Genomic DNA, 14,543 nt, shown 5'->3' on the forward strand with positions numbered 1-14,543 from the left:
CCAGTTTCAGCATCTTCCATTTTGCAGAATGATAATGATGATGATGATGATGACGATGCTTCTCTCATCCTTAGGAGAAAAGTAATTGAATTTGTTTATTCACAAACATACTTTTCTATGTACTAATGGTGTACTATGGTTTACCTGAATTTCTCAGAAAAGTTCAGCCTCTCCTTCGAAGGCTTTGGTTTTGACAACCAGTAGAAGGGCAACCTTCTTCCTAGGGCGCCGACCTCCCAAACGTCGGACCAGAAGGTAATACATATTTTGATGTTTTACCTTTGCTTGTGCTACTGGTTTCTGATTCGTTACTTCTTGAATTATGCAGAGGCTCCCATGGGTCTGCCCGTTGTGGCAGAGTCTTCTCACCCAGATAAGGGGAAGTCCCCATGGGTGGTGGAGCCAACTGGTGATATGCCTGAACTTCCCAAGATTGCTGATGAGGTAACATTTTGCTTCACTTTCATTTTCGCTTCGTTTATTGTAGTGAATGTCCTCAATGTTGGCATTTTTCTTTGCAAGGTGTTGATGACATTGTACGTTCCATCCAGGACTTGTTTACTTCCTGGGGGCAAGTCAAGACGTCTTGCCCTACTTCAACCAGTCATCCTTCTGCTTCTTCAGAGGAAAATATGAAGTTTCTCAAGCATTCGGTACTTGAGTATGTGTCTTTTACGGACATGGACATCGGTCAGGCTAATGCTACTAAACATAAGGAGAAGCTTGAGCTATTGAGTGCGAAATTGGCGCAAGCACTTACACTTCCGTCGCTCAATGTTTCTGCTGACTTTAAAGCGACGTTGAAGGTTGTTCACTCTGACATCCTCTCTTTGCTAGCAAAAAATGTTGAACTGAAGACCAGGAGTACTCAATATCTTCGTGCTGCATCTGAAAGAGAGTCTTTGCTTCTAGAGATTAACAAAGCCGAGGACGAATTGAAAGAAATCTCTTCTGACGTTATGATCGAAGACTCTTTGATGACAAGTTTGGCTGCAGAGATGAAGGAGGTTCAAGCAAAGATGGACGACTGTAGGGCGAGAATGGCTGTTAAAAAGCGTAATGCTTCCCAAGGAATTGAACGAACCAAGTCTTTGGTTGAGCAGTACAAAAAGCTGGAGGTTGATGACGATTTTGTAGCTGAATTAAATGTCGCTTCTTCTCAACAGAGCGAAGATTAGGGGAGACTTGGGGAAAGAATTTGTTCGGCCTGGGGTGAATTGTAATTAAGACATCCAATGCCTTAACTTTCCTTTTGTAACTTCGTACTAACTTTCCTTTTGTAACTTCGCACTAATTACCATTGCTAATTTTGAATGTAACATCAGTTATCGTCATTAATGAATGACTAATTTGTCTACTTGCGTATTAATTGACGTTGTCCTTAATCTTTAACCTCCCAAGCATTTAATTGTTTTGTGCTAATATTCATGTACATTCTTCCTTGATATTTCCGTCTCTTTTCCCAAGACTTTGGGCCATTTGATTTCAGTTATTCGGCACGAATGTGGCCATTCATATTCTGTCTTTTCACCTTCACGCCTCTATAAATGCGTGTGTATTTCGCACTCATCATTTTCATTTTTATTCTTTTGTTCAAAAACTAATTTGCTACCATCGTTTCGCATCTCAACAATTGATCTAAAATTTTCGTCTTCCATAGAAATGGATCATTTGATCCGCCCGTTTTCCTATCTGTTTTGATGTCACCTTTGATATAGGAGATATACGAAATATTCTTTGGCCAGCGAAGTTCTTCCCATCGTCTCCATGTTCTTTATAAGGAGTTCAATGATGAAAGGTAATTTTTTAGGATGCTTTCAAGTCACCTTGCTTGCTGAAAGTGCTTCTCAGTCTCCTTGCCCGTTATTGCAGCAATGCGATTAGGCAGGTGATTTGAGGGTGCTTTTCTTCCTTTTTGCTTGTTGAGAGTGTTTCTCGACCTCTCTGCCTGCCCTTGCAGCAGTGCGATCAGGACGGCGACCAAGGTCGGTTCACCCTCTTGCTTGGTGATCGATTGAGAAATTAGTTTGCTCTCAATTGTAGCTTATAGAGCATTTAATATTTTGTATCTCACAATTTGTAATGAATATTTGATAATAAAGGAATTTATTTGAACGTATTTCATTCTGGCCTTATTTATCTACGATCGTTCAATGCAATTTGATTACGCTTTTATTTGTTCATTCTCCCATAAGGAAGGAACATACTTTTTTAAATATTTTTCATTAATGAACCTCATGTACTTGGTGCCATCTAAATCTTCTAAATGATAGGCTCCATTAGGCAACACACTATTTACTTTATATGGCCCTTCCCAATTGGGCGACCACTTGCCATACTTTGGATCCTTGCTATCGAAAGGGAGTATTATTTTCCAAACCAATTCGCCCAGGCTAAATGACTTGGCTATAACTTTTTTATTATAAAACTTAGCCATCCTTCGTTTTTGAACTTGCAATTTATCTAGGACGTCCAACTTTAATTCGTCCAACTCCAATAAGTTTTGAACTAGTGATTCGGTATACTCACCATTACTTAACTTATGTTGTAAACACAATCTGATTGATCGCGCATTGATTTCCATAGGCAAAACGGCCTCCTGTCCATAAGTAAGTTGGAAAGAAGTAACTTTGGTACTTGATCGAGGCGACGTCTTATAAGCCCATAAGGCCTTGTTTAGACATTCGTGCCAATTTCTGACATTTTCATCTATCATTTTTCTTATGATAATTTTTAGAATCTTATTAGAAGATTCTGCTTGTCCGTTAGATTGAGCGTAATATGGTGTGAAGTTCACTAATTTAACTCCAAACTCGCTCAAAAATTTATACACTTGATCTCCATTTAAAGAAGTTTCGTGATCTACCATCAAAGTTTGTAGAATCCCAAATCTATAAATAATATGATCATGGATAAATTTTATGACACTCTTTTGGTTGATCTCCTTTAAAGGTATCGCTTCTAGCCACTTAGTGAAGAAATCAGTTGCAATTGTAACAAAGGTATGTTGCTTGGACGATGGAGGATAAATCTTCCCTATCAGGTCTATCGCCAAACCCTTGAACGACCAGGGTTTGATAATGGGTGTCATCTCTCTTGCTGGCGCCCTTTGTATTGGACCATGCTTTTGGCATGCTAGACAACTTTTCGCATATTGAATACATGATTCTCCCATCTTGGGCCAAAAATATACATTCCTAATAATTAACCATCTCATCTTTTGGCCAGCTTGATGAGTTCCACATATCCCTTCATGCACTTCAGTCATGATTGTTCTGGCTTCTTGCAAACTTACACATTTTAGTAATAAACCATCGAGCATTTCTTAAACAACTCTTCATCTATCAGTGTATAGTTTAGCAAACGCAACTTCATTTTTCTACTACCTCCTTTATTAGGTTCTTTAAGGAACCTTTTAATCTCTGCCCTCCAATCTATTGCATCTCCATCTTGTATGCAATGAATTTCAATCGTTCTCGCCCTTCTTTGGACAACGGGCAATATTACTCTATATTCATATGTAGATTTTCAATTTAAAGCCTTTGAATACCCTGAGGCCATCTGGGCCAACTCATTTGCTATGTTATTATATATCCTATTAACACATTGAAACTCTACTTGGTCGAATTCTTCCAACAATTCTTGGGCAATTTCATATTGACTTATAATGGACTCACTTTGGCACTTAAAATCACCGATCAATTGGTGAATTACCAATTGAGAATTGCCTCTAACGATCACATTTTTTACCGCCATATCTATCATTAATTCTAAACGCACGATTAAGGCTTCATATTCGACTTGCTTGTTGGTGCACATCCTATCCAAAGTGAATGCGAACTTGTAACAAATCCCTAAAGGATTTATCAATGCTACTCCTACTCCTGCACCTTTAGAGGTTTTCGACCCGTCGAAATATAAAACCCAAGGTTTTAATTTGGATGAATTGATTTCTAATTCAATTTCTTCAGGCATGTCAAGGCATGGATGATCGGCCAGAAAGTTAGCCAAAGCCTGATTTTTGATTGCCTTTTGGGGTATGTATTTTATTTCGAATTCTGATAATGCTAAAATCCAAAGGCCTACCCTTTGGTGTAAAATAGGGCGAGAGAACATATACTTAACCAAATTTACTCTAGAAATCAAATAAACGGTTACGGGTCGTAAATAAGCCCTTAATTTCGTACACGTGAAATACAATACAAGACATAATTTTTCAATGGCAGAGTAATTACTTTCACATTTTGTTAACCGTCTACTCAAGTAGTAAATCGCCCTTTCTTCACCAAATTGGTCTTCTTGCGTGACCATTCCAGCTATTGATTCTTGTTCAGCCGATATATACACTTTCATTGGTCGTCCTTGGATTGGTGACACCAACACTGGTGGACTTGATAAATATGTCTTTAGACTTTCAAAAGCCTTTTGATACTCTTATTTCCAGACGAATTCGTCCTTATTTTTTAGCTTTAAAGTAGCGAAAAAACTTTAGTTCGCCCTGCATAGTTAGAAATAAAGCGTCTTAAAAAATTTACTTGGCCTAGGAACCTTTATTGATAGGTGGTTTGGCCTCTAAAATGGCCTTCGCTTTATTTTTATCAAGTTCAATCCCCCTTTTGTGTACTAAGAAACGAAGGAAGTTTCCTGCATTAACGCCAAATCCACATTTCAAGGGATTCAATTTTAGTTTATATTGTTTCATTCGCTCAAATGAACATCTCAATTGTTCAAAATGGTCCTCTTCTTTAATGAATTTGACCACTATATCATCAACAAACTTGCCTATGATATCATGAAAAATTAAGTTCATTGCCTTTGATAAGTTGCTCCTGCATTTTTCAGCCCGAAAGGCATAACTACCCATTCAAAACATCCTAGAGATCTAGGGCACCTAAATGCAGTTTTGTGTATATCTTCCTCAGCTATTTAAATTTGATTGTATCCTAAATACCCATCCATAAAGGAATATATTACGTGTCCGGCAGTCGAGTCTACTAAAGAATCTACCCTAGGCATTGGGTGTGGCTATGTTTAGGTTCCTAAAGTCTACGCACGCCCTTAATTTACCATTCTTTTTTAGCACTGTCACGATATTGGACAACCACTCTACATATCTGGCTGTCCTAATAAATCCTGCTTTTAATAATCACTCTATTTCTTTTTTAATCTCAGGAAGTACATTAGGAGCAAAACGCCTAGGAGGTTGCTTATGAGGTTTAAAATTTGGTTTGGTTGGCAATCTATGTTCCACCAAATCTCTATCTAAACCAGGCATATGTTCATATTCCCAAGCAAAACAATCCTTATATTCCTTTAATAAAACGATTAATTTATCACTAGCCTCTTGATCGAGCATCTGCCTGACGAATATTGGGCGATCTTCCCCTTCATTACCAATATTCACTTTAATCAGAGGGTCTTGTGCTTGAGCGTATCCAGGTTTGGTGATCTTCATTACTTCATCGTCCATTTCCCTTACAGGCACTTCTTCTTCTAAACAATCCACTTTGTTGACTTCTCGGCCAATACTTTGTTCCAACTCGAACACTGTCAATTTGTCTCCCAATGCTTTCAAGGCTGCTTCTTCTTTTGTCTTGTCTTTACATTCTGTATTGAAAGCCATTAATTTGGCTTTGAAGGCCTGAACGTCGGCCATTTGCCTTTGTTGCTTACAACTCATTTAAAACTCCTTATTTACTTTTTTGCCAATTACTAGCTCTTCCAGGGCCACTATGTTTGGCCTCATTTGACTGAACATTTCAGTGAGTGCATCTACCGAAAACGGCTCTTCGCTCTGTGCAACAATTTGAGTTTCTTCTCCATCTTGGACCACTCTGAGAAGTCCGTAATTTCCTTCGTACATGAACCTTTCCACTGAATTTGCTTTTGCGACAAAAGGTCTATGATCTGCCTGCACCACTTCTACTTCACCCTTGTCATTCCAGAAAACCAGGCATTGATGGAGCGATGAAGGTATGCAGTGACTTCCGTGTATTCGATCCCTTCCTAATAACACATTGTAACTAGTAGAACCATCTATTACGAAGAGGACTGTGGTCCTAGTAGTTGTCCCTACAGTTATGTCCAATGGTATAACCCCTTTAGCTGAAGTTGCTCCTCCATTGAAACTAAGGATGACTTCTGTTGGAATCACATCACTTTCTGTCTTTGCAAATTTCCTCATCATTCTAGATGGAATGGTGTTTATAGCTGCTCCATTATCGATAAGTACTTTCGCCACAGGTATACCGTTAACTAAAGCCTTAACGTACAATGGTCTCAAGTGTTTAGTTAACTTCATGGCTGGTCTCTTAAAAATAACCTTTTCGACAGCAAATATTTCCACTTCCTGCTTGTTCTCTGTTGAATTATCTTTTTGTGATAAGTCAACGTGCAGTATGTTGCACTGAGCTTCCGCTTCCTGAATTTCCTTTTTATTGTTTTCTAATGCTTCTTCTTCGGTTACCCAACTTGTGGGGAGAGGCATTATTCTTGGAGGTGATCCATACTTTTCAGAGCGAGGTACTCTCTTTTTTCTCTTGGGCGTCCCGTACAGCACGTAATAATTGAAAGAATGCCCAAATGGTTTCCCCAACAAATCCACTTCACGAACTCCCTCTCGATATAGTTGCTTCAACAGAGTATTGTGCAATACTCCTCTCTTTCTTTTTTCTGTTTCCAGATCAATTTCCTCTTTGATGTCCGTCATACCATCATCCTCTTCACCATTGTAGGCCCCTCTAGAAGTTTGGTCTTCTTCACATTCCAGCACACATGCTTCTTCCTCGTTATCCTCCCTCTCTTCTTCTTCTTTCTCTTTGTTCTACAACTCATTGGCTAGTAAATAGTTATTAGCCATGATAGGAGGTAACGTACCGAACTGAATAGTAAGGGGCTGATCTGGATCTTCTCCATCCCTTTTGCCCCGCTTAAACTTCGATCTCCCAGAAGAACTCTCTGCAATTCTTCCATCGATTCACCTGTACCAGTCTCCTCATTGTCTTTGAGAACATTTTAATTGGCCACCTCGAGTAGTTTAGGCGCCTTAGGACGTGGCATTCCCTGTTGTTGCCTCATCATTCGTCCATAATTTCGTTGAAAATGCCTTTGTTGGGTTCTAGTCATCTCGTTGAAGGGTATCACCCTTCCTGCATTATACTGGAATGAATGCCATACATTTGGTTGGCGAGGTTGTGGCCTGAATGTTCTCCCATTATTTATTGACCTGAACTGCCTCTTAAAAGGCGGTCCCCTATAGAATGATGTACCTCGCCCTCTACCAGGCTGAGCGTTTGGGAAAAAACTAGGGCGATGGTGATGCTGCCATATCCCTAGTTTCTCTGTATTTGCACTCACTTCTCTTTTACATCTTGCACACGGGACGTCTTCATCCTTTTTAGGCTCATTCCCTTTGATACGTTCAAAGACACTGGGTGTGGCCCAGGGTCCTCTTCTCCGTCATCTATAAAATTTTGACAACTTGTTTTTGAAACCAGTCGTCATCATGTTCACCCCAAGTGGCTGTGGAAAAGGGTTTTCATTCACTGTCATCTTCTTCTTATCATCGAACGTAATTCGCCCCGATTCAATGGCATCCTGTAACACATGGCGAAAAACCAAACAGTTGTTAGTCAAATGCAACCATGCATTATGCCACTTACAATAATTTTTACCCTTGATTTGTTCAGGGCTTGGCAACTTATGTTTACCGCTCAGCTTTATCTGCTTATCCTTATATAGTTTATCAAATATAAGATCGGCTTTGGTTACATCGAACGAGAACGTTCTAGCCTTCTTGTTTTTATCTTTTATAGGCTCACCCTTACCTGATGATCTAGGCTTAGCCATTATAGGATAAGTATACGCGTCTCCTTTGATTAATTCGGCCAAACACATTTCGATTTGATCGTAATACTCGTCATTAATGGTATGAACATCAAAATTTGGGTCTCTATAATAAGTCCCCTTGCTAGAATTTTTCATTTGCTCTTCTTCTCTTATTGATCGTTCATACCTAATCACGTTTGCGCTCAATTAGAAAAGATCAGAAATTCCCTGTCTTGGAATTTCTTTTTCAAATCAAAGCTTAGACAACTTTGAGCGATTTTGACAAATTCCTTTTCAGGCAAAGGTACAAAATATTTACTTCTTGTTGTCTTGAACCTTTGAAGGAAACCTTCTGCCCATTCGTTTAGCATTTGACATAGATTCGTCAAATCGACCAAAATAACTTCAAACCCAGTCTTATAAAACTGGGCATGGAACAATTGCTCCAATTGTTGCCATATTTGAACAGAGTTCGCCGACAAATTGATGAACCAAGAGAAAGCTACTCCTGTTAACGAAGGGAACAACCTCATTTTATGGTAGTCGATTACTTCACCACTTTGCAGTGTGAATCACCCTATGTGTTCTAGAGTAGACACCTTTCCTAAACCGGTAAATAATGAGAATACTGGCACTTTATACCCTCTAAGCCATGGATATGCTTGGTCTACCCAATTAGGGTATGGCTTTGTGTAAGTCGGCCTAATGACAGGACGTACCCTAAAAGCCATTTGATCCTGTACTATTTCCATAATTTGATTTCTCAACGTGACGTTGAGGTCATATGGAATTTGTACAGGTTGGTTGATCGGTTGATTTGCCTGAGACCTGATGTTTGGTCCTTGGTTGGCAACAAAGTTGCCATGATTTGGGCCATTGTTACCATTAGTTTGAATATTTATTCCATCATTGACACGTGGGGTATTCTGTCTATTATTTAGGACATTGTCTCTTATATTTAGGTTACCCCCCAAGTTAGCTGTACCATTACCACTATTCTGATTTGGCATTACACCATCCCCCTGGTTTGAAGTAGGTGGACCAAAAGGTGATTCTATCCCCTGATTTGGACTTAGGACTGGGGAATTATGTCCCACGATTGTCCTAGTTTGAAAGTGATTTGCAATAGGCACAACTGGCTGACAAATTTGGCCTGCTAACTTATTCATTATTTCATTTAATGTATTCAGTTGTTTGGCCATGTTGTCATAATGTTCATTCCTATTCTGGGTAAATCTTTCCATATTATGAACATTTCGTAGATTTACCTATTCAACGACATCCTGTGTGAGTTCTCCAAGCAATGCACGCATGGTTCGAGGACTCTACTCTGTCATTGGTTCGTAACAACTGTGACTGCTCTGACTCTGTCCCTCTATTCGTGGAGAGCTTTGCTGCTCCTCATATCGCTTGATCACAGACTGGACTCCTCCCTGACTTGCTGCTTCCTTATCAGATTTGTGAGGCATATTGTTTCACCTTTTGTATCTTCAACACCAAACACCAAGGTCCCACTGGGCGTGCCAAATTATTTCGCGCGAGTAGTAGCTAACAATTAAAAAGGAATCAGAAGATTGTGTAAGGAACAGACCTTTTGAGACAAAGTCTCAAAAATGGGTGTTTTATTGGCGATGATTTACAATTGAAAATAAATAGAATGCCTCCAAGGGGCGCAAGTACACGAGTACTAAAAGAAGTGTTTAAGTTTAAACTAAAAAATCGAAATTACATATTCTCTGTTTGAGAGTGTTTGATTCGGGGCCTTTTTCTCTATGTCTTCTCTTCCTTTTATATTCCCTTGATGATTTCTTCGTGACAAATCGCTTGGAAACTACTTGATTGCTGTATAACTACCAACTTTCTTTATGGTGGCTAACTTATTACGGAACTACCATCTCTAACTGTTGCCATTACTCTTTGTCATTCAACCGCCTTCAACTGGGCTCCTTGAATCGTGGAATGTGATAAGATCACTCAATAACTGCTTCAATAACTGCTATTTTGGATAACCATAATGTTTTATGCTTGCTAAGATCCTGAGCGAGAACGGGGTCATCGCTCTAGGCGACCGTAAGGTACTCCATTCGCTCAGATTCTGGGCTCTTGTAAGCTTGGGCGATGATGTTACCGTATTCGTGGGCTTCCACCGCATTCATCAATAATCCTGTTTGGACCTTTATCCTGAATTCTCCAATTGGGCTTCACTCTTTGGGCTATTTGATTTGAGCTACACTTTTAGTGTGTCAACAATTATATAATGTGTTATTAGGTGAAAGTCGATTAATGGAAGTGGATTTGAAATAAATGAGTGGAAAATCGACAAAAATGTGCAAGATTCAAAGTTTAGGGACTAAACTCCAAATACTTAAAGTTATCCCAAAACTCACAACGAAAAAGATTTTAGAATGCTAAGGGTCAATTGGTACAATTAGTATAAAAAAAGAAGTGAAATATGATCAAAATATGTACACAAATCAATTTACAACCGCACAAATATGTTTCAGATTTTCAGCTATTGAAATCTATTTTTAACCTAGTAAACATTCATATTGGAAAATAGCTATTTCAAGTAATGTAGCCTTTTGAGTTATCTTTATAATCTAATTTGAATTATCTCAATCGGATATCGAAAGAGAAAATTATAATAAAAATACTATAGGAAATTTAGTGCAAATTTTCACTCGAAAGGTGGCGCCACTCCAATGGCACCTAGGCACTGAGGACGTATTTTTGGCCTTTTTTAAAATTTATAAAAACCCTACATTTGACACAATCGTGGAAAGAAGTATAAATACAAGTTTTTGACACCTTTGAGGGAGGACACACATTGAGAGATAGAGAATACAACTAGAGATTGAAGAGTGCAATTCAAGGGGAAAAAATCAAGAAATTCAACTTTTGAAATATTGTTTGGAAGAAGAAGAAGATCTTAGTGTAAGATTAATCTCTTTTTCTACATTTTCAAAATTCGACGATGCATTCAATAACAACATCTTGTTTTTTTCCTTTTTCATTATGAGTAGCTAATTTTCATAGTAGTGCGAACAATGAAATCTACTTGGGACCCTTTATTTCTTTTATTTAAGATTCTTGTTATTTTATTATACATGTGTTGATTTTATTATGAGTTTAATGCGCTGAATTACTTGATCACTAATTTGATGATTTTGTCAATCTTTTATGAATCGAGCGGTGAGTTTGAGGTTTAACCACATACTAATTATTGCAATCATTATATGAATTCTTAGAACCATATTTCGTTTAACTAAAATTGATTCGCATAGAAATATAAGATTGAATTAGTTAAATAGATTTAATAATAACTCGAGATGGATAAATTGAATACAATAGAAGAATTTGATCAAACACTACTATAAATATTTTTGAATATTGATTTAAGACTTAAATGTGATCAAGAGGTGAAATTGTTCTAGCCCAATATTCGTTCATTATTTGAATTCTCAACCAATCTCTATGTGCATTTTAATTAATTTCAAGAGTTTAAACAAAAAAATCACAACATATAATACTTTGTTTGCTTTCATCAAATAGGATTTAGGAAAATCAAATTAAGTTCTAAAGTATAGTTCTTGTGGGAACGATAATTCGGACTCAAAGATCTACTATATTGCTTGTTATAATATCATACGTTTGCGATAGAAAAATGCAACACGCCCTTATTTTCTGAACATTAGAATGATATTAAAAACCATCTTGTCTCTAACAAGTAGATTTCATGTTTGAAAAGCGAAACGGTCTTTGATATTCTAAACTATCAATTCTACTCGCATTCATTTCTTGAGACCCAGCCGATACATCAACATTTCACAAATCCAATTTCGGAGCTACAATCCACGATTTCAATGACAATCACTACATTCTAGGACTACCATCTCGAATTACACCAATGCTCTATGAATCTAAGTGAAGGATCTCAGTGTTTTCCCCTTTTTTGACTTCATCTCTGCTTTCTTTTTGGTGTCATGATGGACCAACGCATCGCGTCTTCGACAGTTGAATACTAAACCAAACACACTACAGTGGGTCGAAATGGACATATATCTAACAAAGTAGTGGAACTATCCTCGGCACACGGTAAAAACTAGCTTCTCTTTTTTCTGTTCTTCTAATGTTTTTCAAAGGATTACCATTTTAAGTGAAGAATTCTAATCCTATTTTACCTTTTGCAGACATATACACCGTAGCCTCTTCTCCCCTGTAAGGAGACGCATCGGACGAACCTTAGCTGGAGCAGCCTATACGTAAAACTACGAAATAGACCATCAAAGAGCACCAAATTTCATCATCGCATGTGAATTGACAGTGGCTGAGATCACCGGCACGACAAAATTTTTATGAAGGTAGGCTTGGATCGCATTCTATCCCTGTTCAACAAAAAAGGCCAACAATAACTGGATTGACACCCAATTAAAGAATCACTGGCAATCAATTCGGATCAATCACAAGCTCAAGCGAGGAATACAATCAAATCTTCGAGAATCTTGTTATGGTTGACAATGACTGGTGGGAAAGGAAAATCAAGGTAAATGGATAATATCTCACTTTGAGATTTGTTTTATGCATTTCTACACATTTTTCGTGGACTGTAGTTTTACTTTCCTTGAGTGGTGATGTGCTCTGATTACTATTGTGAAACAACATTATTATGAAAACGTTGAATTTTCATAGCAAGAACTATAGTCGGAGCATGCTATGTGTTGGATATTGTTTATGTTAGGAATACACCTCCCAATGAATGCCCAAAGATCAAACTAAGTTGGCAAAGTGAAAATTTCCAAAACACTTGAAGAACAAGAAAATGAGGAAGAAATGATTTCCAATGGAATATATGAAGTTCAATGTGTTTGGATTACTTGAACAAGCCTCAAGTTAATCCCCAAGAAAGAAAATAACTTAGAATTATTACCCAAGATGAACAACCTTCAACTTGTAGAATTCTCACCAAGTTTTCTCTCTTCTTTCTCTCTAAAAAACGGATGTCAAAATGAAGGGGAAAAACCAGCTATATAAATAGCTGAGTCGGGCGCCATGGTGCCAAGATGAATCAGAACCATGGGCGCCATGGCGCTGCATCACTGGACCATTTTTCACACTTTGGGCGCCATGGCGCCCAATCATGGCGCCTGACTCCCTGCACCGCTTTCTCACAATTCTCCACCTCATACATCATTTGATAGACCTCAAATTTTGGACGAACACAAGAAGAAGCAGCAAGCGCCAAACTCGGCTGCACCATTCAAACCATGGTTGCCTACGTACCCAAAACTCGGGATCAAGCCTCCGTAGTTCACCTCCACCTTCATAAACTCTTCATCTCATTTCCACCCCGAAGGGCCATGCCCTCTTGGGCATATCAACACGGACTAATGTGAAGCAAGTCCAAGCAATGTTGAAACTTGCTACCTGTTACCACTTTGGTTAACATATTAGTTGGGTTCTCATTTGTGTGTACCTTCGAGAGTGAAATATCACCTTCCTCTATAACATCATGCACAAAATGATACCTGAAGTCAATATGCTTGGTTCGAGCATGATGAACCTGATTCTTAGCCAAGTGAATCGCACTCTGGCTATCACACCACAAGTCCACACAATCCTGCTCAATCCCCAAATCATCTAGAAGACCCCACAACCACAATGCTTCCTTCATTCCCTCTGCCATGGCCATATACTCGGCCTCTGTAGTAGAAAGAGCAACTGTAGCCTGTAACATCGATCGCCAACTAACTGGGGCACCATGTATGCAAAACACATATCCAGTAGTAGATCGTCGTCTATCTAGATCACCTGCATAATCCGAGTCCACAAACCCACTTATATGACATGCATCTCCACCAAAACATAGACCCGTATCTGCGGTACCTTTTAAGTACCTCAGGATCCACTTCACAGCTTCCCAGTGTGCCTTCCCCGGATTCGCCATGAATCTACTGACCACACTCACCGCCTGTGAAATATCTAGGCGGTACACACCATGGCATACATCAAACTGCCAACTGCACTAGCATAAGGCACACGATCCATGCGTACCTTTTCTTCCGCTGTAGTAGGAGACTATTTATCAGAGAGCCTAAAATGTGGAGCCAATGGAGTCACCACCGACTTTGCACCTTGCAACCCGAACCTAGCAATAACCCGCTCAATATAGCCTTTCTGACTCAAGAACATTCGTCGGTTCGTCCTCTCTCTTCTGATCTCCATACCCAGTATTTTCCTAGCAGCCCCCATATCCTTCATCTCAAACTCTTTACCAAGTTGGGATTTCAACTTATCTATCTCCACCTTGCTTTTCGAAGCGATAAGCATGTCATCCACATATAGAAAAAGATAGATATAGTTACCTCCCCGAAGTTTCCGAATATAAACACAGCAGTCATACTCATTTCTCGAGAAACCATGCTTTAGCATGAAGGAGTCAAATCGCTTGTACCATTGCCGAGGAGATTGCTTCAATCCATATAGTGATTTTCTCAAGCGACATACCTGACGTTCCTTATTTTCAACCTTGTAGCCCTCGCCCTCAGGTTGATGCATATAGATCTCCTCATCCAAGTCCCCGTGCAAGAAGGTAGTTTTGACATCGAGTTGTTCCAGCTCAAGATCATGATGAGCAACAATACTCAATAGCACCCGAATGGAAGTGTGCTTGACCACAGGAGAAAAGATCTCATTGTAGTCAACTCCCTCTCTTTGTG

Source organism: Olea europaea, unplaced genomic scaffold (assembly GCF_002742605.1).
Source record: "Olea europaea var. sylvestris unplaced genomic scaffold, O_europaea_v1 scaffold502, whole genome shotgun sequence".
Classification (NCBI taxonomy): Eukaryota; Viridiplantae; Streptophyta; class Magnoliopsida; order Lamiales; family Oleaceae; genus Olea; species Olea europaea.